Source organism: Lactuca saligna, chromosome 9, assembly GCF_052625555.1.
Source record: "Lactuca saligna cultivar CGN05327 chromosome 9, ASM5262555v1, whole genome shotgun sequence".
Taxonomy (NCBI): domain Eukaryota; kingdom Viridiplantae; phylum Streptophyta; class Magnoliopsida; order Asterales; family Asteraceae; genus Lactuca; species Lactuca saligna.
Genome location: NC_136425.1, coordinates 25,704,964 through 25,730,617, shown reverse-complemented (window position 1 = coordinate 25,730,617; position 25,654 = coordinate 25,704,964).

The following is a 25,654-nucleotide window of genomic DNA, read 5'->3' as shown; positions in this document are numbered from 1 at the left end:
AATGTTATTCGAAAAAAGTTGTATCTTATTTTTAGCACCCATAAATACTTCTCAAATTTCCAAATGGGTTTGTAATAATAATAGTATCTAAGGAATTCATTTCTTTTCTTTTATTATATCCATTAGTTTAGTGTTTAGGGTTATTATATACCGACATGATATTGTTAAGAGGAGTAGTACAAAAAATTGGATGTTAACTTACTTCCACCACATATAATGTATTGTATTGATCATTTATATCCTTAATTTTCTCATCTAAAGGAAAGATATATACGAACAACAAAATAAAATCAAAAAATGTAGAAAAAGAATGGATATAAGTTGATGAGAGTAAACAACATCAACCCAAAACAATAAAATAGAGCACTATCAGTGAGACTAAATATTGCTATTAAAAATCGAAAATCTCAGTTTGATGTTGGCTAAAAAAGGAATAGGATCGAATGCAATACCTTGTAGATCTCACTATTAGAAAACAACCCTTTAATGACATGTAGACAATGACACACACTAATTTATGATACGTATTTTTTTCGTGTTCGAAAAAAATGTCAGCTTTTCAAAATTGAAAGGATAGAGGACACACAATTGTATGTTCCCTAAAATTAGTGTTGATAAAAAAAAAATACAAACATGGAGGGCACTTTATCTGTAGCACCTGGTTCATGGTACGTATTCAAATTCAATTATTTTGGTATTCTACTCTGGGACTCGGCGAGTTGGAGACCCAACTCGTCGAGTAGACTCAACATTATGCGGGGGTTTTAGTGGTCTACTCGACGAGTCGGGGGGACCAACTCGACGAGTAGGAGCTGTCCGGATAAAACCCTAATATTTAGGGTTTTCACCCTATTTAAACACTTTATCTCGTCCCAAACCAGTCTCCATCACCCCTCCCAACTCAAAGAAGCCCAAGATTGAAACCCTAACCATGTTTGAGTGATCTGCAGCCATTTTTGTGTGTTTTGTGGAGGTTTGAAGTTTGAAGAAAATAAGGAAGCTTGGAAGATCAAGAGAAAACTAGTAGATCCAGAGGTTTTGACTTATATCCTTCCCATTCAAGGTAAAAAGCTTCAACCTTGAATTCTCATATGATAGATCTCCTCTAGGGCTTAGATCTTATCTTTTTGGGGTATTTCTAAGGCCATATTCGGATTGAGTGTGTATCATGAAGTTATACTTCAGATCTTGAACCATTGAGGGTTCCCATGGCATAAAGGTGCCAACTTTATGGCCAACGGGAGCCCATGCATCTTATAAGCCCCTTTTCATGGATTTTGGAGCCAAAAACCCCATGCATGGATATCAAGTTTGTAGCCTTACGTATAAAATGGACCGTAGGAGGTCAGATCTTTGGTTTTGATGCATTTAGACCCATTATTATCGACTGTATAGTTTTGGACAAAGATGGACTTGACGAGTTACTTGGGTAACTCGGCGAGTCGGGTCGCAATTTCCCCCAAAATTCTTCTGGTAATGGTCTTTGGTTGAGTGGAAGGAACACTCAGCATGTTACGGGTTTGTCATGGACTTGAAGATCAAAGGACTCGACGAGCGGATGAATAGACTCGGCGAGTCCAAGGCAATGACCCAACCATAAGAAGATGGACTCGACGAGTTCAAGGAGAAATCGATGAGTCATAGACTGAACACCATCATATGGATGAAAATGGACTCGACGAGTTCAAGGAGGAACTCGATGAGTAGGTTGAAGAATGCCCGAGGTGTTGTTGAAGCATACTCTTCGAGCTCTTACTAGACTCGACGGGTAGGGGCGAGGTTGTAGCTTTTCGTGGACGAGGGGACTCGACGAGTTGGTGAACCAACTCGGCGAGTCTGGTCAACCAGATGTTGCCTTTGACCAAAAGTCAACTTTAACCAAGGTTTTGACTTGGACTTGAGTGACCCTTGTAAGGGTTAAGAGTATGAATTGATAACTCAGAAAGTTATCGTGTAGGGGTTGAGGAGTCGGGGAGAGTCGATTTTCATACCAAGGACAGTGCAGATACTACACGACATTGAGGTGAGTTACCTTCCAATAGAAGTGGGTCTAACGCACCAAGGCCGACCCACCAGTAGTTGATTATAGTTGATATGATTATCTTTGTGATAAGTATATGGTTTGCTACTACCTGATATGTTTATTTGTTAGCATGATAGGTTATATGTGATAGTGGTAGTAGGAGGGGAATAGTCCCCTGATTCGGTCGTTAGGACCGAAGGGTAGGTCGGACACCCCATCTATGTGTGACAGTATGTTTTTGATATGTTATTATGTGATAGTAGTAAGGGTGAAATAGTCCCCGTGACCACGCGAGATATACCGGAAGGTAGGCAGGCACCCCAAAATGGCCTGACACGAGTAGGTCAGCACCCCAGAATGGCTTGACATGGGTAGGTCAACACACCAGAATGGTTTGACATGGGTAGGTCGGGCACCCCAGAATTACCCGACAGAATGTATGATTGCATGACATGTGGCATGACGGGGTAACTCAGTAAGCTTTGTGCTTACCATTTTCAGTTTTGGTTTCAGGTACCTCTTCAGCTAAAGGGAAGGAGCTGGCAGGGTAGCAGCTCATCGAACACACATGATTTCCGCTTTGAGAACCCTGGGATTGTACTCTTATATTTTACTATTTGGTGTTATAGTTTTTAAGACTCGTGATATGTGATTTGATGTTATGAAATAATAACGAGGAGGTTTCAGTAAACTATTTTTATAAGTAATATAATTAAACAAAAGATTTTAGGTCTCGATTTTGGGATGTTACAAGTTGGCATCAGAGCCTTGGTTTGAGGGATTCGGGCACACCTTCGGGGGTGTCTGGACTTAAATCGAGGGCTTGAAGGAGTTTTACAAGAATAATAGTTTTCTAAAATTTAAAATAAGGAGTTTTGAGAATGAACAAGGTGTGTGATGCGTGCGACCGGCCGAGCTCAAGTAAGTTTTCCCCAAGATACGCATACATGTTATATTATGTTATATGATGTGATTATGAGAACTGCATGCTAGACCAGGGCTAAGGATCTAGGTAGGATTCCTTGTATGCCTGTTATGTGATTATGAGAAATGCATGCTAGATTAGGGCTAAGGATCTTGGAAGGATGCCTTATATGCCTGTTGTATGAGTTTATTGAGCTATATGCTAAGGTTGGTTAGTAAGGAGGACGATAGCCTGACTAGGTTATGCTTGATAATGGTTACTCATTGCACGAATGCTGCTTGATTTGTACTTATAGGGGTTCCAACTAGATTTAACTAACTATTAAGCGAATATGTAATGATATTCGCAAGCTAGTTAGGGAAATAGAGTAGAGACTCCTTATGCAATTGATGACAGAGAGTTGGTCGGAGAGTGCCCTAGGACAAGGAAAGTTTTATTAGTAAAAAGGGACTTGGTGAATTCAAGGCAATCCTTGAGGAAAGTATGGATAGATGTGGAAGGTAGTATGGGATCGTACTACTGGAAGTAGAGGATCCATACTCGAATCAAGGAGGGCTGAGATAGAACCAGGAAACGTGGAGAGTGTGTGAGACCTCTCGAGGGTATGTTTGACCCTAACATCATTTTGTTTATTTTCAGTATGGCGATTACGCAACATGGAGCAGGGGTTCAGGATCTGGGTCAGGATCAGGGTCAGGCTCGGGTGCGGGATCCGAGTAGGTTGACGATGGGCTACACGATTTCATCACGTTTGAGATCACGGGAGGTATCCTTGAGGCGACCCTAGTTATTTTTGGGTCAATCAAGGAGGGGATTATTTAGCTGATGGAGGATCGCCTCCGAACATTCAGGAGTGACTTGGCGTCCAGCCAGTCGGGTATGCACACACTGTCCTTCAAGGACTTCAGGGGGAGTGGTGCGCAAGAATTTCATGGGACGAAGGACCTCATTGCTGCCAGGAGATGGATCGTAGACATAGAGTCTGCGCAGTTGACGAGCTTCTAAACGGAGGGGTCGAAGGTCCGATTTGCTGCAGATTGTTTGAGGGATAGAGTGAGGGATTGGTGGGAGTCATTCGGTGACTCACTGGGAGCCCCAGCCATTGAGGCTATGACTTGGTCGAACTTGTGACAACCGTCAAATTTCGATCAAGTCAAAGTCAACTAAAGTCAGCAAGTCAAACCGTTTGACTCAATTTGCCCATGAGTACTAAAATTCACACTATGAAACTTCTACATAACTTCTATTCTAATGAGAAATCATAAAACAAAAAGTGCGAACATCTAGATCTCCTTAACCAAAAACTGTAGTATGTGGCGAGCCAAACCGATAAAACAATGATGCATACTCATCGGGAGTGTGTAAGATCCTTAAACAAGGCTTAACAGGGTTTACGAACCATGCATTGCGATGCCGGACACTCACAATTGTCACACATGGATCCTCTCTCAATCGTTTTCACTCTATCTCTCTCTCTATGTCAAATCTCTCCCAAATCTCTCCAAGTGTGTGAAATCTCTCTCAAATATCTCTCTGTATTAGAAATCTCTCCAAAAATGTCGAATCTCTCCCAAATCCCTCTAAGTATGTGAAATCTCTCTCAAATATCTCTCTGTATGAGAAACCTCTCCAAGAATGTCAAATCTCTCCCAAATCTCTCAAAGTATGTGAAATCTCTCTCAAATATCTCTCTGTGTGAGAAATCTCTCCAAGAATGTCAAATCTCTCCCAAATCTCTCCAAGTATGTGAAAACTCTCGCAAATATCTCTGTGTATGAGAAATCTCTCCAAGAATGTCAAATCTCTCCCAAATCTCTCCAAGTGTGAGAAATCTCTCCCAAATCTCTCTCAAAAGTTTCCCGTAACTTTTTAGAATCATTCGGGTCATTTCGGCCCTTAACCGGGTCAAAAATGGCTTAAAACGGGACGAAAACGCGAAAAACGGATCTTAGGAACCGAAACCCCTCTTAGGAACCGAAACCACCTGATGAAGAAGGCTGCTGATCCGAACCGAAGGTACTGTTCACTACTGTTCACTACAGTCCGTTCGGTTCTGACTTATCGCCTTCTATCTCCGAACCGAGCCTCTGTTGGCGAGGACCGAACCTCGATTCTCGGTCGCCTCATCTGTTCCTCCTCTCTGTCTCTTCCCTTCGCTCGCTCTGTCTCTACTCGCGCCCCTCTGTTCTCTCTTCTCCCCTCTCGGTTCCTTCCCTCCTTCTTCTTCCCTCTCGGTTTCTGCCTCCCTCTCTCTCGGTTCAGCACCAGAAGGCCGAACCTCGGCCAGACTTCGGGAAATTGTCACTTTTAGCCCATTTTTGATATTTTTAACATTTTAAGCCCGTTTTTCGTGATTTTAAAGCGGGATTTTCTCCAGAAATTATATTTTAACATAATAAACTCTAAATATTCATAATTTAAACATCTTTTGATGAAAATCATTATTTAAATAATAAAGATCTAATGGGGGATTTATTTAAGGTGGAGTGTTGACTTTGCCTTAACTTATGACACAAGCAACCACCCCACACCCACTCTATGACCAGCCATACCTCCCCACCTTACCTAGGTCACTTCAATATCCCTCACACCCAATTTACACTCATTCCCACGTTTTTGAGCTGGAACAAACATCCTCTCTTCCCATTTCTCTCATTTTCTCCCATTTCACTAAGTATCAAACACCACTTTTCTCTCAAACTTTTTCTCCACCAAACTCGAGATTCAAGGCTGATTATCAAGTGTTCTTCCACTCTTAGTAAGTATAATTCATCCTCCTTATGATTATCTCACTTATTTCCACTCAAATCATGGATATCTTACACAAACTCCATCATATTAGCGTTAGAGCTTCGAATCTTCAAGTGATTCTTCAAGTGTTCTTGGGTTGAACACTTCTCTTCTTCAACACTTATCTACTGAAATCACTCAAGGTGAGTTCATACCCCTACATTTTTATGTTTTCTCAAGTTTTCAGGGGGGAATACAAGTTAAAACACTAAGAACATAACTAAAATTTTCTAACAGCCTTCATCAGAAAAGTTCAACTCCATTCACGGACTGTTTTGGGCATCTTAAACATTTTTGTTTTCAAAACTGTACAAGGTGCAAATAGTTCAAGTTTTTAGCTTTAAAATGACTACTTGCACATCTCCATACGATGTTTCTACAATTTATGGTGATTTTTACAAAACTGCCTATCATTTCAAACAACAATCCGGACCAGTCTGTGATTGTGGACTTTTTCACCCAAGTTGGAGGTCATTAAAAATCGTGATAAAAATTATGAGTAAACTAGACACATTTTGTGAACTCTCAGAATTTACGGATCTAGTTTTCGACTTCGTATGATTTTTCTATGATTTTTCCAAAACAGGGCAGAATTGCTAAATTTAGCCAACAGCATGTAAATATCATAACACTTTGTAATATGTTGAGCAAAGTGTATAATCATAAGCTCAAATTATTGAATGTGTTTCTTTGTTAGTTTATCATCATGAACTGAAACTAAGTCATTCATAATAAATATATTTCATTCATTTTAGAACACGTATATTAAACTATAAAAAGTATAGTTGATAAAATCACAACACTAATACATTTCCATAAAAGAATTCATACATATTACATACATTTTAGATAAACTATAATAGGTATAGTTTATGATACATCACTCAACACACTCGTACAAAAAGGGTACATTCATACAAGAAAGATTTATATTCACACATATTTCACGTAAAGTTGTTTACCTATAGTTTGATAAATTCACAACACTAATACATTTCCATAAAAGAATTCATACATATTACATACATTTTAGATAAACTATAATAGGTATAGTTTATGATACATCACTCAACACACTCGTACAAAAAGGGTACATTCATACAAGAAAGATTTATATTCACACACATTTCACGTAAACTTGTTAACCTATATTGTGAGACTCTCTCTCTCTCTCTCCCCGTACGTCCGAGTGCGGGATATAATTCCTGGTAGTTATAATCAGAATCTCCTTGAGGGAGAACGTGATACTTGTATATAGATCTATATTGGGTTTGACACCCCACACCTTGCTGCTAGCTAGAGTTGGACCTGCAGGTCTACGGGTGACAAATGTCATTTTATTTTTCGCGACACTGAGAACGTCGTGGCAGGTTCACATAGTCATAGTATGATTATAGCGACTCACATAGGGATATAACAATCCATAAGTTTACGGGATTTTATTTTTAAAACCTAAATGAGTTTTATGTCGATTTAAAATCACTTTTTATCTCTATGAGTACAGATATTACTGTACACTTTTGGTTTTGGTAGTTACGACTACACATCATTTGAAACCACATTTATACTTTTAAGTATGGTCAATACTTGTTATTTCTCGGTCCTCTAATTTAGGACTACATATATATAAAGTATTAACGAACATGAGAACATACAGAAATTTCATTTAATTCAAACGCGTCCATGTCCATTTAAGTACATAACATTTTCTAATTAATAAGAAAGGTTACTTATACATTTTGGTCTTCAGTCATAAGACTACATTACGCAGATTTTAAAGAAAATATCGGATTTTTTGGATGCATATTGTAACGCTTTTACAAGGAAAACGATTCACTTTTCCAACGAAATTTCTTATGAACTCACCAACCTTTGTGTTGACACTTTTCAAAACTACTTGTATTCTCAGGAATTCAGTGAAAACAGGAAATCAACAACGTTTTGAGGATGGGACGATAAATCGTCAAACAGTTCATTTTGTATTATAATGTAATTGATGGGAATCATGTAAACATGTGCTTTGATGTAACGTTTTCAATTATATTTGTGTTGGTTGTATTTACTTTAAGCACTATTATACTCTTTGTTGTGATACTCTACATGAAGTCCTCCACCCCCAGACGTTTCCGCCATCCTTGGTTTGGGGGTGTGACAGATTGGTATCAGAGCATTGTTTATAGTGAACTTAGTATATCAAACCACATAAGATATACAAACTATAAATGCATTGGGACTAAGTCTCTAATTTAAAGTTTCAAAACATGAGGAGCACTCGCGGGAGGTATTGGATCGATCTGTGATAGTTTTCATTGATGACATCTTGATCTATTCCATGACTCGGGAGCAGCATGAGGAGCACTCGCGGGAGGTATTGGGTACTCTTAGGAGGGAGAGCTTGTTTGCCAAGTTCTCCAAGTGTGAGTTCTGGTTGCGCGAGGTGCCGTTTCTTAGGCACCTTGTCAACCAGGAAGGGATTTCAGTTGATCTGGCCAAATTCGAGGTCATGATGAGGTGGGACGTCCCAAAGTCTCCATCTGAAATTCGGAGCTTCCTAGGATTGGCAGGTTACTATCGGAGATTCATTCAGGACTTCTCCAAGATAGTCATGCCTTTGATCCAGTTGACAAGAAAAGTCGTGGTCTTTCACTGGGGATTAGAGTAGTAGGCTGCATTCGAGACTCTGAGAAGGATATTGTGCGAGGCGCCAATCTTAGCCCTACCAGAGGGCATGGGTGATTTTTTGGTATATTTCGATGCATCCATCTCAGGTTTGGGCGCGGTATTGATATAGAGGGGGCATGTTATTGCCTACACTTCGAGGTAGGTGAAGCCTCATGAGGCGAACTATCCGACGCATGATTTGGAGTTGGGGTCAGTTGTTTTCGCCCTCAAGATTTGGCTTCATTATCTTTATGGGGTATGTTGTACCATTTACACCGACCATAAGAGTTTGAGGTATCTCATGGATCATCCAAATCTGAATATGAGACAACGTTGATGGCTAGATGTGGTGAAGGATTATAATTGCGAGATTCTCTACCACCCGGGGAACGCCAATATCATGGTCGATGCGCTTAGCCGCAAGGCAGTTCCGATCAGATATATTTGCTTGAGGATGACTGTGGTGACTCTGTTGTTGGAGAGGATTCGAGAGGCCCATCAGGAGGCTATGAAGGAGGAACATCATAAGAGTGAGCGTATTGCGGGCCAGGTATCCTCCTTCGATTATGACAGTCGTGGATTGTTGAAACTACACCGTAGAGTGTGGGTCCCATATCATGGAAGTGTGCGCCAGGTGTTGATGGAGGAGGCGCACAAATCCAGGTTTTCCATCCATCTCGAGGCGACAAAGATGTATAGGGATCTTCGTCCTGATTATCGGTGGCCCTGTATTAAGCGATATGTAGCTTGCTATGTTGAGATATGCCTGGCATGTAGGAAGGTCAAAGCTAAGCACCAGAGGCCTCAAGACAAGATCCAGCCGTTCGACATCCCCATGTGGAAATGGGAAGATATTACCATGAATTTCACCACCAAGCTTCCCAGGACCGCACGAGGAGTGGATTCGATGTGTGTCATCGTGGATCAGTTGACCAAGAGTGCCCATTTCATACCGATCCAGGAGAGCATTTTGGCCAAGAGGTTGGCCGACATCTATATTAGGGAGGTTATGGCCCGACATGGAGTGCCAGTCTCCGTGATTTCTGACATGGACGTACGGTTTACTTCCAGGTTCTAGAAGAAGTTTCATGATGAGTTGGGTACTCGTCTGCACTTCAGCACTGCTTTTCACCCGCAGACGGATGGTCAGGGTAAGCGGACCATCCAAACATTGGATGATATGTTGCGGGCGTGCGTATTGGATTTCGGTGATAGCTGGGATACCTAACTCCCCTTGGCAGAAGTTTCCTATAATAATAGCTACCATGAGAGTATTGATCGTCCTCCCTTTGAGATGTTGTGTGGGAGGAAGTGTAGGACCCCGATATGTTGGGGGTGAAGTTGGATATAGGGTCATGGGGAGCACCGAAGTGGTGCTCAAGACGACGGAGGAAATTCAATAGGTTAGGAGCAAGCTTCAGACTGCTCAGAGTCAACAGAAAAGTTATGCCGACAAGCGCCATTCAAACCTAGAGTTCGAGGTCGAGGATACGGTCCTCCTGAAGGTGTCACCATGGAAAGGTGTCAGCTGATTCATGAAGCGGGACAAGCTGGGCCCTAATTACATTGGACCTTTCACGGTTGCAGCTCGGGTGGGCAAGGTGGCGTATATGGACCTACCAGCCGAACTTAGTCAAATCCACAACACTTTTCACGTCTTGTAGCTATAGAAGTGCCTTGTAGACGATTCAATAGTGGTGCCTTTAGAGCACATTCAGGTGGATGACAGCCTGAATTACGTCGAGCGACCACTAGCTATCCTCAACAAGAAGTCAATGGATCTGAGGAACAAGAGGGTCGAACTAGTGAAGGTGCATTGGTAGCACCGCAAGGGCTCGAAATGGACTTGGGAGCCGGAGGACGAGATGAAGGAGCACTACCCCAAGCTGTTTCTGGATTCAACAGCAGACTTAGAGGACGAAGTCTAAAATAAGTGGGGGAGATTTGTAGCACTTGGTTCCTGGTACGTATTTAAATTCAAGTATTTTGGTATTCTACTCTGGGACTCGACGAGTTGGAGGCCCAACTCGCCGACTTGACTCGACATTATACGTGGGTTTTAGTGGTCTACTCGACGAGTCGGGGGACCGACTCGGTGAGTAGGAGTTGTCTGGACAAAACCCTAATATTTAGGGTTTGCACCCTATTTAAACACTGTATCTCGTCCCAAACCAGCCTCCATCACCACTCCCAACTAAGAGAATCCCTAGATTGAAACCCAAACCTTGTTTGAGTGATCTTGAGCCATTTTTGTGTGTTTTGTGGTGGTTTGAAGTTTGAAGAAGAGAAGGAAGCTTGGAAGATCAAGAGAATACTAGTAGATCTAGAGGTCTTGACTTATTTCCATCCCATTCAAGGTAAAAAGCTTCAACTTTGACTTCTCATTTGATAGATCTCCTCTAGGGCTTAAATCTTATCTTTTTGGGGCATTTCTAAGGCTATATTTGGATTCAGTGTGTATCATGAAGTTACACTTCAAATCTTAAACCATTGAGGGTTACCATGGCATAAAGGTGCCAACTTTATGGCCATGGGAAGCCCATGCATCTGGTAAGCCCCTTTTCATGGATTTTGGAGCCAAAAAACCCCATGCATGGACATCAAGTTCCTAGCTTTACGTATGAAATGGACCCTAGGAGGTCAGATCTATGGTTTTGATGAATTTAGACTCATTATTATCGACTGTATAGTTTTGGACGAAGATGGACTCGACGAGTTACTTGGGTGACTCGGCGAGTCGAGTTGCCATTTCCCCCAAAATTCTTCTGGTAATGGTCTTTGGTTGAAAGGAAGGAACACTCAGCCTGTTAGGGGCTTGTCATGGACTTGAAGATCAAAGGACTCGACGAGTGGATGAATAGACTCAGCGAGTCCAAGGAAATGTCCCAACCATATGAAGATGGACTCGACGAGCTCAAGGAGAACTCGGCGAGTCATAGACTAAACACCTTCATTTGGATGAAGATAGACTCGACGAGTTCAAGGAGGAACTCGAGGAGTCGGTTGAAGAAGGTCTGAGGTGTTGTTGAAGGCAAACTCTTCGAGCTCTTGCTAGACTCGACGAGTAGAGGCGAGGTTGTAGCTTTTCGTGGACGAGGGGACTCGACGAGTTGGTGAACCAACTCAGCGAGTCTGGTCAACCGGATGTTGACTTTGACCAAAAGTCGACTTTGACCAAGGTCTTGACTTTGAATTTGACTTGGACTTGAGTGACCCTTGTAAGGGTTAAGAGTATGAATTGACAACTTAGAAATTCGTCGTGTAGGGGTTGAAGAGTCGGGGAGAGTCGTTTTTCATATCGAGGACAGTGCAGACACTACATGACATTAAGGTGAGTTACCTTCCAATATAAGTGGGTCTAACACACCAAGCCCGGCCCACCAGTAGTTGATTATAGTTGAGATGATTGTCTTTGTGATAATTGTCTGGTTTGCTACTACCTGATATGTTTATTTGTTAGCATTATATGCTATATGTGATTGTAATAGTAGGAGGGGAATAGTCCCCCGATTCGATCGTTAGGACCGAAGGGTAGTTCGGACACCCCATCTATGTCTGACAGTATGTTTATGATATGTTGTTATGTGACAGTAGTAGGGGTGAAACAGTCCCCGTGAACGAGTGGGATATATCGGAGGGTAGGCAGGCACCTTAAAATAGCCATACACGGGTAGGTCAGCACCCCAAAACGGCTTGACATGGGTAGGTTAACACACCATAATGGTTTGACCTGGGTAGGTCGGGCACCCCAGAATTTCCCGACAGAACGTATGATTGCATGGTATGTGGTATGATGGGAGAACTCACTAAGCTTTATGCTTACTGTTTTCAGTTTTGGTTTCAGGTACCTCTTCAACTAAACTGAAGGAGCCGGTAGGGTAGCAACGAATCCCACACATATGATTTCCACTTTGAGAAACCTGGTATTATACTCTGATATTTTACTATTTGATGTTATGGTTTTTGAGACTCGTGATCTGTGATTTGATGTTTTGAAATGATAACAAGATTGTTTCCGTAAACAATTTTTATAAGTAATATAATTAAACTAAAAGTTTTGGGTCTTGATTTTGGAATGTCACATTTTCTTAAATGCGTGTTGTTTACAAATGTCGTTTTATATTTTTTTTAGTAAACGTATGTTTCTTCACAAAATCACACGGATTATTTCTAGGGCTTTTTTAAAGAACACTCTAAACACCTGATCATTCAAGACCATTTTCCATTTCTCCATTGTTTTCTATTTCGCCGGGTTCAAAACACGATTTAGGATTCGAATTAAGGCAAAAGGGTGGACGGTTTCAAAGACAGACTTTCATCAGTAGACTCACAAAATCTATGTTACGCTTTCTCTCTCATTTTCACATGCGATTCGACGTTTTGGCGGATTTCTGTTCATCTTAAAATTCAAATTTACTAGATGAGTTGATTTTAGAGATCTCCCGCAACTACGATTCAATGCCGAGCAGGGATGAATGCTGTCTCTTCTGCCGGTATTGGTTGATGCTCGATCCCTTCAGTAGCATCACGATCCGGATCGGTGTCTCAGGTAGCCCTGATGTACTCGTTCACCAACATTTACATCTTTCCCTATTGATTTCGTGAGTTCTATTTCCCCAAGTCTTTCTATGGAACAAAGTAAGAAACAAATCCATGTTATAAAAATAAAGTCTCAAACTCGTGTTATTGGATCTGAGTATGATGCGGACCAAGTATGGTTCATCAATTGAGTCCAGAGACACATCTCAGTTCATAATAACAGTACAAGTTTCACACCCACCAACTATTTGATGTAATTCCTCAACCAAAATTTTGTTTTCCTTTTAAGAAATGATCACTAATCAACTGAAGTTTCTTTATGACATGATAAATTGTCATGCTAAATTAAAAAGGAAGCATATTGTTACCATATTTTAGATCTTGAACTCTATATCAACATGAGTCATGAGATATCTTCATCAATGATGTTTCCGGGTAAGCATATTTTTTTTTCTTATGAATTATGTATAAGCATTTTAACCACCTCTAAAAAATTCATATAACAAAATCATCAAATATTGTTTTTTTTTTTTTTTTTTGCAGTTATTGACATATTAAGAACGGTCATTTTACATCCTGTCAGATCATCTGTTATGAAGCATTTTTTGATTTTTTACATCCTGGCAGATCAACAGTTGATACGGGTCAAGATTTTGATTCTTTTTTGGAAATCCTATGTTGATGAGGAACAAAACAATTGCTAATTCTATACATATGTGGTAGATACAAGGATCCAATCAAATACCTTGTGGATCTTGTGGTATAATACTTCATGCAATCTAAGTTCAACATCTAGATGAGATAAATTAACATGTTTAAACATGCTCTGCCAGAGATAATAAATGATTATAAAAAACACAATATACGATCTGTAATACCAAGCTCACTGTAATCAATATCCAAACTATGTTTTTGTCTTTATTTCATTCGAAACAACCCCAACAGTTGGTACCCTACCGTCCTACAAGTATAACACCATATCTCAAGACAAATGTAATTAGTTATGTATCAAAGTAAAACAAAAACTGATCAAAATGTAGTCCTAAAAATAGATAACCAAGAAGGTGTATATAATCTAAAATTAATACGACAATTTACGAAGCTTGCTTCATCTTTAAAGTTGAAACAAGAACACAAATTCAACAAAAATCTTCCCCTTCTCTCAAGCATTTTACTAAACATCTTGTCTGCTTTAGAAAATAAACCATTCATACAAAATCATTTTCATATATATATATATATATATATATATATATATATATATATATATATATATATATATATATATATATATATATATATATATAAGGTCCTGGAAACAGGATCTTAACCAGTGATCAAGCAATCTAACAATCAAACAATATATATATATATATATATATATATATATATATATATATATATATATATATATATATATATATATATATATATATATATATATATATATATGCAGGATCTTAACCAGTGATCAAGCAATCTAACAATCAAACAAGATGAGAACGGAGTAGAAGAAGATTAAACCAATCCTTGCACATGTTTATATCACTAAAACATCGGGTACAACATGGACACACAACAATGGCCATAAAAAGCAGTGGATCATCAACAACAACTAACAGACTTAGACGCTCACTATATATAAGGGAAATGGTCTGGCCGTAAACAGGTTGACGGCCGTAAACCTGTTTACAGCCGTAAGCTACCTCTGGCCGTAAACTCACTAACAACACATCAGTTACATGCTAATTACTCAATAAGACTCATACATTGATTAGCCTAGCCCAAACCATTAACTAGACCCTTCAATCTCCCCTTTGGTTTGGGGCTAGTCGTGACTCAGTCTCTTTCAATTATAACCACATCGGACCCCCCCCCCCCCCCCCCCCCGCCCCAATTGCCCTATGCCACATCTCTTTTCCAATAATCTCGACGTCCATTGACATGTACTCTTTTGCAGTAGGCTCGAAAATCTCTTCAGCTACCTTGATCTGATGTAGAGCCAGATGATGAATATCCCACTTTTCAAATTGAAGTAGGTCTTGTTTGTCGAATAGGCAAAATCAACCATCTTGAAATTTTATGATAGCAGTTGTAGTTCTTTCATCATAGACCCCGTAAAGCATGTTAGCAAGAGATCCATCACTGAAGGTCTATACCATCGGAATTTGTCTAACTTGATTGGTCGGCAGCCACATGACGATCTAAAAAGGCTGATTTGTCTTGGGATCCAGTACAGAAGAATATCCCTTAATAATGGACTCATCAACCTTCATATTAGGAAATCCCTTCTTTACCTGGTTCCCCAAATGAAGCTTGAAATGAGTTGCCTTTGGATCTCTAGAAGGATTTTCGAATTGAACACTTGATAATTCTGAAAGATCAACCCTAATCCAGGAATTGAAATCATGGTGGTCTTTGTAATATTCCACGTTAGACCTCTTGCGTTTCACGATCCACTTGTTTAATCTGTTGTGAAAGCCCCATGAGACAATTCCAGATCAACGACCTGATTTCTACCTAACAGTGGGCGGGTTAACAGGGGGATCTTGAACAGATGACTGGCCGGTAGAGAATTCTTGAACAAATGAGTTAACTTGTCACCTAGTTCCTCTGCTAGCTTCTTATTTAGATGAAAATAACATGCGGTCAAAGTTCCCATGTGTGTTTGCAGATCAGAAATTTGTTTTGATTTCAGAGTGTTATCCGTCGCAAGATCTGCAACACGAATTTTAAGTCGGTCTTTTTCAGTTTCAAGACCAGCCACACGGATATCAAGCTCTATATTCCTATTGTTAAGCACACTGATCTCCTTTTGAAGTCCAAGAATGGTGGGATCTTCTTCTTCTGAGTGGCCTTCCTCAATAGAAATTCCTTTAGCTCGGGAGGAAGGCTCTGAGCTTTGTTCTTGGGCCAGATGTAGAGCAAGTCTCTCAAAGACAACTTCATGATAAGGCATGGGAAGAGATGATTCTAGGGGAGCTGAACAAGCACCAACATCAAAAATAGTACTCGGTCCTTCATTGGATGGAATGGATGAATCAACAACAAAAGAAGTAGTTATTGGTTGAGTTGGAAGATCTTGAGATAGTTTAGGAACAAAAACTCCCTACCTTAGATCGCGTCTTCTCCTCTTTAATGGAGGTTGGGAGGTCTAAGTTGTTGTTGGATAACTCACAAGCGGCTCTGTAGTAGGAGGAACATCATCAAGGGGAGGAATCCTTGAAGTTATCTCCATTGGAGTTGTAGTTTCAGCCAATTTGTTAGAGGTAGGAGGCGTTGTTTCGAAAGCATCTTCTGTTTCCCGTATATCCATTGTTGGATGAGCAACATCATGGATATTGTCAAAAAACGTATCGAGGTCTTCATTTAACAAAAAAAATTCATTGCCTCCAAAATTCAAGAAAATATCATCGTTGTCAAAACCAGTAAGATCCAAATCAGTAAAAGAATCACCATCATCTCCTTCGTTCTCTGTCGCATCCTCGGTCGTTCCCTCGCTGTAATCACTCTCAACTTGTACAGAGTGTAGTTCATGCTCTTCAGCTACCATCACAACAGGTCTAACAACATCATCTTCATAATCAGAAACTGGAATAACATCATCTTCTGAAATGATATCATCTTCAGAGGTCATGCAGTCAGATGATACATGAGACTTAGAAGCCTCACATGAATCGGAAAACAAGCCAAACTTCACCAAGGGATACTTTCCTTGAAAAATGATTTTTCCCTTTCAGTTTTGCTTCATTAGACCGATGGTGTTTGGCCCAAGAGAATTCTTGTCGAGGGTTTCTCCATCTTTGGCCATCGTGGGATATTTTTCATTAAAGAACACTTGAATGAACCTAGGGTACAACAAGAACTTGTCCCTAGTCTTTCCTTGAATGTTTGCAATCAGCTCATCGAGAATAAACTTGGAGAAGTTGCGCTTCAGTCCCGTAGCCAGAGAGATGATGGCAACAGTGTTTCTAAAAGAAATTTCATCTGCTTATGATTTTCTTCCGGATATACAGTTCACAAAGACATGTGCCAAGAACCTCTAGAATGGTGGCAGCAGCTTCTTTAAAGTCATAGGGAAGACACCTCCGTATCCCATCTTGATGAGAAATTCTTCAACTTGAGCGATCTTGATCTCAGACGGGAAGGTTGATTGATCGTCAATTTTTAGAACATCCCTAATGAACTCTTCCGTGATGATGATTTTTCAATTTTTTTATTGTATCCTGAACATAAACGGATCCATCACTTCCTTTCTTCACTTCTGCTGACCTCCAGAATTCTTTTATCAGGCCTTGAAAGATAGTTGGATTAACAGTCAGCGCAGTAGACAGACAACATTATCGCAGTCCATGCATCATTGATTTGAATTCTCCGTGAGCGATAGGAGGATTAGTCAAGAGAATAGTCAGATTGTGACTGTTAGCAAACTTGAGTTCTGCCATTTCAATCTGCACTAAACCAAGCTAAGTGAGAAAACAATTTATTTAATCATTTAAAATTGATGTTTTTCTCATTTTACAATTTAATTAGGCTTTTAAATGAACCAAAGATTAAAAAGTCAAAATCGGGTCGACCAAAAATGGGTTTGCGGTCAAAGAGGAGTTTACGGCCGTAAACTTATGGCGGTAAACGGCTGGCCGCAAACACCGATAATGATTTTTCACCGATTAAATCCTCAATACACATTGATTTGATGCGAGAATTACATATTCTTGATCGGAAATGGTATACCTTCAAAGTTAACAGATCAATTTAACAAAATTTCATGAAATTTTTTTAGAGAGAGTGAGAGGATGAGTTTGCGGCCGAAAACTCAAAAATGAATGGTGGAGTGGTGATCAGCCACTATTCTTCTTTATATACTTGGTCCAAATGCAATGGACCACAATCCTCAATGCTTAAAATGAAGTCGAATACCCCAAAACTTTATAAAAAAATAAATAAAACATTTTGAGGACAAAAATAAAATAATAAAATAAAAATTAAACTAATTTTTTAAAACTACTACTAAAAATTATCAAGAATTTTATAAAAGTAAAAAGTAAAAATAAAATAAAAATAAAATTGAAATGAATTTAAAATTTAACAGGAATTTAAGCTAATTTCACCTCTTACTAACACTAATAATAATTTTGTAATATTGGGATCAAAGTTGTTAGACAGTCTTAATCCACTTATCGATACTTCAGTCTTCATGTCCATGTCTGGTCGATTTCCGGTATTGTGGTCCACTTAAACACGAAAGGTTTTCAGAAAATTTAGGACATACTATAAGTGACAAGACATTAGATCTTATGAACTTAGATAATATTCCGAAAAGACCATTCAGCTGACGACGACCAAGAATATTGTTGTCCACCTAAATTGAGCAGCAAGATCTACAAACAACCTATAAAATGATCAATTCTAATTGTATTAGAATGTGTTTCCTGCTTCCTGATATACTCCAATAATCAAGGACTTCCAGAATACTCCTTACTTCAGATGAGCAGACCAATATTGAGGAGGAAGACAGATTTAGAATGTATATGTTGTACACTCAGGTTAGATCTCTTCCAATCACACAGAGAGTGAAACATATGACTAACTAGAATTTAGAGAGATTGAGAAGTAGAAGATGCATATGTTGTATACCAGGTTAGATGTTTAGTCACGCAAAGGAGACAACATATGGCTAACAGATAGGATGAACAACATAGAAGAAGATGCAAAGATACAGAGTTGCATATGTTGCATTCCAGGTCGGATCTCTTCCAATCAGCAGAGGAAGCAACATATGACTAACAGATAGAAAGAAAGAAAATAATTTTCTACAGAACTAATTTATCGGAATTCCCCAGTTACCCCGTCAATAGCGGAATTAAGGACTAGGTCCGCATATCGAGGAAAAGTTAATCCACGATTCTAGATACATATAATTTAGTGTATCTGCAGATTCCCTTGTATATCTCTCTGCTCAACCTACCCAAGCATCGTATTGTCAAGCTAAATGGAACTATCTAGGTCATTGATTTGTCAGGTCTCTAGATTCCTTAAGTTCATTTGATCCTAGTCAAGTCCATTTTAAAAACTTTCCATGCCTACCAGTGCATCGAACCCAGAGCTTAGACAATTCGACATCAATACCTTACGCAGATTTAGATTGTCTATTATCACATGATTATATCACTTCCCAACACATAACCCGCAATCATAAACTATCAGCAACATATTTTTTTATTTTTCTGATTTTCTAACGTTTTTGGATTTTTGAGATTTTTAATTTTTTTTTGGTTTTTTTTGTTTATTTCTCCCCCTAAATTTGTGCATGGTGAGAATGAAAATAACATGCGCAAATTTAACCTAACCAAAAAAATTTAGTCCCCAAAACGAATCATTTTCAAAAAGCTCACAAGCACATCGAATCGAGCTTTGTTAAACGGCTTCGTAAACCAATCCACCACATTAGCAGTGGGAACCTGTTCCAACCGAATGAGTGAACACTCATAACAATCTCTGATAAAAATGAATTTTGATGTCAATGTGCTTGGTTTCCGAGTGTTGGACTAGATTTTTAGCAATATGAATTGCAACCTCATTGTCACAAAAAATTGAGGTTTCTAGATAATTCAAAGTGTAATCCAACAACTGATGTTGGATCCATATAACTTGAGAGCAACAAGCAGAGGCAACAACATATTCCGCTTCTGCTGTTGAGGTTGAGATGGTGTGTTGTTTCTTGCACTGCCAAGACACCAGCCGATCACCAAGGAATTGACACCCTCCTGAAGTAGATTTCATGTCAACCTCACAACCTCCATAATTACTGTCAGCAAATGCATATAAATCAACTTCATAAATTTTCAGATACCAAAGACCCAAATTTAGGCGGCCTTTGAGGTACCGAAAGATTCTTTTGACAGCAATAAGATGTGAAAGTTTAGGATTTTCCTGATAAAGTGCGCATTGACAAACTACAAACATAATTTCTGGCCTGCTTGCAGTTAGATACATCAGCGAACCGATCATCGATCTGTAGTGAGTTTGATCTACGGATTCACCATCAGTATCTAGAGATAACAGGGGTCTCTCAGCCATTGGTGTCAGGGCAGGTTTAGCGTCTCGAAACCCAAACTTCACAAGCATATCCTTCACATACTTGGATTGATGGAGCAGGATTCCGGTGATCTTTGTTGGACCTAAAGCCCCAGAAACATGGTCATTTCGCCTAACGAACTCATCTCGAACCTCTTTTTCATCACTCCTTTGAATTCTTTGCACAACTGTGGACTCATAGACCCGAAGATAATGTCGTCAAAATAGATCTGAAATAGAATCTGATCATTACCCACGTGTTTGATGAACAATGTTTGATCAATAGTGCCGTGACAATATCCATGCTCGAGCAAGTGTTTTGTAAGAGTTGCATACCATGCTCGAGGAGCTTGATGTAATCCATACAATGCCTTGTCCAACTTGTAGACATGATTATGAAACTTTGAGTTAACAAACCCAGGGGGTTGATCAACATAAATTTCCTCCTTTACCGGGCCATACAAGAAGGCTGTCTTGACATCCATCTGGTAAACTGTGAAGTTCATGTAGGAAGCGTATGCAATGAAGATACGGATAGCCTCCAAGCGAGCCACCGAAGCATAAACCTTGGTTTAATCAAGACCCTCGACCTATCTAAACCCACGAACCATCAATCTTGCCTTATTATGCACTATGACTCCGGAATCATCTTGCTTATTGCGATTAACCCACCGAGTGTCAAGAGACTTTTTGCCCTTAGGTAATTCAACCAGCGTCCAAGCCCCGAGCATTTCGAATTTATTCAACTCTTCATGCACAATATCTAACCAACTGGGCTCATTCAAAGCCATTTCAACATTCTTTGGCTCAATTTAAGAGATAAATCAGGAATAGAGACATATATTAACATATCCACTCTGACTTCTTGTTTTAACACCACTACCCAGCTGGCCAATGACATTTTCGATCGGATGATCGCGTTGAATACGTAAAGGTATCTCCTGGCTGATGTCATTGAGTGAAACGCGAAGATTGTAAATGTTGATAACTTCGTCATTTGCTGAATGATTCACTTTAGACGAACCTGTCTCGTAAGAAGGATTAGCCACAAACTCATCAACAATATGCTCAGGAAAGTGAAGTTCCAAAAAAGTTTGAGTAGCAGCGGAAGAATCTCTGCACATGAACTCTCTTTCAATAGGAGTAAGAGGTGTGGCATTAGCATCTGGAGTATGTTGTTGACTTGGAGATTCTAGACAAGGAATTAGAACAGATGACTCCATCGTAGGAATTGTAGAAGATACTATTGGTGGTTTGTAAGCAACTTCTTTATCTTCATCTTCAGGTACAATCTTTGAACCAGAATTAGAACCAGATAAACCATCCAAAACACATGTTGAACAACTTGAAAAAAGATGTGTAATCAAACAGCTAATCAAGACCCACTCTAGCATCCGTTTCATCCTCTTCCAACCAACGCACATCGAAGGATTCTACGATTTACTTTGTTCGTTTGTTGTAGACCCTATACGCAGTGTGAGAAGCATACCCCACAAAATAGTAGTCATCAGCTTTGGCATTAAACTTCGGGTTGGACTCTAAGTGAAGAAGGGTACAAGGGCAGCCAAATACTTGGAAGTGGATGACAGATGGCTTGTGACCATATAGAATTTCGTACGGAGTCTTCATCTGGGCTTTGTTGAATAGAACACGATTTTGAACATAACATGTTGTGTTGATTGCCTCATCCTAAAGGAAAACTGGCAGCTTTGTTTCACATATCATCATCCTTGCAGCGTCATGTAATGTTCAATTCCTCCATTCAGCAACACCATTTTGTTGAGGCGTGCGAACGGAACTATATTGACGCAATATTCCCTTTTCTACGCAAAAGTGATCAAGAATCGTGTTCTTGGATTCTGTTCCATTATCAGTACGAAGCACCTTCACCCGGTTATTGGTTTGGTTCTCTATCATTACGATGAACTTTTTGATCAGATCGGATACCCTAGCTTTATTGGATAAGAAGAAGACCCATGTGAAATGTGAGAAGTAATCGATCACAACGAGACTGTATGAATTCATGTTGATGCTTCGGACATTGACCGGACCAAATAAGTCCATGTGCAATAATTGGAGCACCTGGCTAATTATGTTGACCTGTTTTGGCAGGTGTGGTTTTCTGTGATGCTTTCCCTCGGCACATAACACACACTTTTCAAAAGTTAAGAAGTCTCTGACAGGCAGGCCACGCACCATTTCATGTTTAGCAAGATGATTCAGATTCTTAGCGGTCGCATGACTGAGTCGTTGGTGCCACAACATAGCATTTTGTTCTGAGACCTTAGAAAAGAAGCAAGTAACTTTTTCAGAAATGTTGCTATTCATGTCGATGATATAAGCATTTCCATCCCGCTTTGATTTGATAAGAATCCACTCATCCGGGATGACAATGTCTGGCTTCAAGATCATACACCCTTTATCAGTAAAATGCATTGAATACCCCTTGTCACAAATCTGAGAAATGCTAAACAAGCTATTTTTAACTCGGGAGCAAAGTTGACGTTCTCAAAACTCAGCACTCCGTTTGTCACAGTTCCTCTCTAAGTGATTTTCCACCTTATCCGCCCACAAAGGAGAGGAATTTGTCATTAAAAGTCTGAATGTCATTTAGTTGAGAGATGTCCCCTGTCATATGCCGGGAACAACTGCTGTCTACATACTAAGGTCTGACAACATTCCTCCGCAACTGTCCCTACAAAATGAGCGGGATCATTTAGATTTAGGGACCCAGATCATTACTTTCTTGGGTTGACCCTTTACGATCATAGATTTATCTTTTGAACCTTTTGATTTAGAATCATCATTTAAAACACATTTCGAGGATGATGATGATTGATTGGAATTCAATGTCGGCACCCAATGGTATTTAGGTTTCTTAAAGGTCACGGGTGATTGTGAAACATTTTTCTTTCCAGTTTGCTTTGAGCATTTGGATTTTCCACCAGAAGAGGTTGAAGATCCAGATGCGCTTTTTGATGAAACCGACCTCGGCTTAGCCTTGTTGGATTTTGGCAAACTACTTGTGACTTTATTAAAAAACATGTTTGTTCTTTTGAAAGGCTGCCATTTTCTTGTTATCATTAGCCTTCCAATCATCATCTCAATGCTGAGATCTCGAGGACTTTCTAGTTAAAGACCTTCCCAGAGACTCGTTCTCTCCTATTTTAGACGTAAAACGCACAAATTCCCTATTGGGGCAGTTCCTAGCAATGTGGCCAGCAGTACCAAAGTTAAAACAAATTTTTTTATTATTATTGTAACTGGTACTACCTATGTCTGATTTATTTTCTTTACTGACACCCTTACTTTTCCCACAAGAACATGTGCAAGAATCAGATTGTGTGATTATTGAGGGTGAATCATGTTGTGTGAATGGTGAAGTGGATGTGCTAGAAACAGATACATCAGGATTATCAAAGAATTCATCAAACATATCAAATAAATTTGTGCAATCATTTTGTGATGTAGATGTTGGATAAGGTGTCTAAGTCCATAACTTATTTGGTACATACTTGACCCGACCCGGCATGGTCCATTTGGGTTGCATTTCATCCAAACGATTTATGGATAATTTTATGAGAATTGTATACTTACTATTTATTAATATATTATAAGTTATAATATATTAATATGAAGTCATGTTATTTAATTAGTTTTAGTCTTAAATTAATTATGAATTAATTTAGAGATTAAAAAGAAGACTGATTAAATTACGGGTTATTATATTTTATATAGTGTGGGCTAATACTCATTCGTTAATGGGCTAAGCTAATATGGAAGTCCATGGATGATCCATGGAGCTTTTAACCCATGGATCCTTGGAAAGGAAAAGACATGGCTTATTAGGGTTTCACCCTAACCATGCACACTATATAAAGAAGCATATGATGCAAGAAATGAGACACTAGTTGTGTGAGACTTAGTGTGGCCGATTTCACAAGAAAGTATACTACTCTCTCAAAGTTTTCCAAGTGTTTGTGGTGATTTGTGATTTCCATTTGAGGCATTCACACTATTGGTGCTTGGCTCTCAAACTCCATAGGAATCAAACTCATCATAAGGTATGTAATCTCATCTAATTCTTTTATGTTTAAAAGTACCCCATTCCATGTTAGATAGGTTATGAACCTTGAAAAATTATTATTTTGCATGTATTTAGACAAACATAGATCCAAGGTTTATTAGGGTTGCATGCACACTTAGGAAGTGTTAGATTGCTCAAAACCCAACAGTGGCATCAGAGCCTAGGCTTGTTTTCTTGAATACTTGATGCAAATTGCTAAAAAATGTCGAAAAACTGCATTCTGCCCATAAGACTCACCGAGTCTATTCATGGTACTCGCCGAGTCCATGTACATATTCAACCAACTCGCCGAGTCAGTTCATGCACTCGACGAGTTGGCAGGCCTGAGTGCAGATTTTCGAGTTTTGGTGTTGGAATTGGTCTAGAATCATTACCTTAAACTGTTTTGGACTCATAAAACCTGTTTTTGATGTAGTAATGATGATGGTGGACCAATTTCAAAGTTATAATCAAAATTTCAAGTTTATATGTGTTCATATGATTCTTGAAATTGTTGATGTGGATGTTCATGTTCATATGAGTTTTGTTAGATCATAGGAATTATTTGCAAATTATTTGTTAGTTAATTCTTGATCTTAATGTGTTTTAATGGAATTCATAATTTGTCCTCAAGTTATGGAATTCCAAAAGTTTTTTCTTTTAAATGTTTTTTTTAAGAAGTCATAAGTTACACTTTTGAAGAGTTTTCTAATAAATGCTTTTATGGACTTCATAAATTGTCCTCAAGTTATGGATTTCCAAGAGACTCTTCATTAAAAGTATTAAACACTTAATTAAAACTCATAAGTTATGTATATCCAAAAGTTTATGAATTGTTCAAAACTTTCCCTCAAGTTTTGGAATTTGTAAAGTCTCACACAAACTTTAATTCCATACCCTAGAAGTTTTAAAAGTTAAAATTCTACCCTTATACTGTTATAAGATTAATGGTTAATTATATATATATATATATATATATATATATATATATATATATATATATATATATATATATATGTATGTATAAGAACAAGTCGTTTTACCGTTAGTAGGCCTCATTCACGAAGCCGGTCTATAAGGTGGGTATAAGGTTGTTTCCTATAAAATGGCAACTTAATGGGTGTCCACTCTCACCCATCGCTTGCTTGACTGGTGGAGGATCGTTAGCCGAACGGGTAAGACAAGGACTTATAAATTATCATTAAGTATGATGAATATTATAAAGTAACTAAATGTTGTATTTAATTCCCAATCTTATTTACTTTAGGAAAAATGTGAATTTGGTGCTAGCCCATGGAATTCACACTTTGTACCTTACCAAGTCGTTGGTGGAGCGTGTGTGGTTAACCGGCACACTAACTTGGACTAGTAAGGATCACGAAGGGTGACTTAATGTTTGTCATAGATCAATGGAGCGTGTGTGGTTAACCGGCACATTGATTAGGTAATAATATTAAGGGTACCAAGTGAATTGGTATGGTTATTCACACCTTGTTTTGTGATCCTCGGCATCCGAGTCACAAAATTTGAGAGGGCACACTCGAGATTGAAACATGTCATTGAAGAGTTCAAT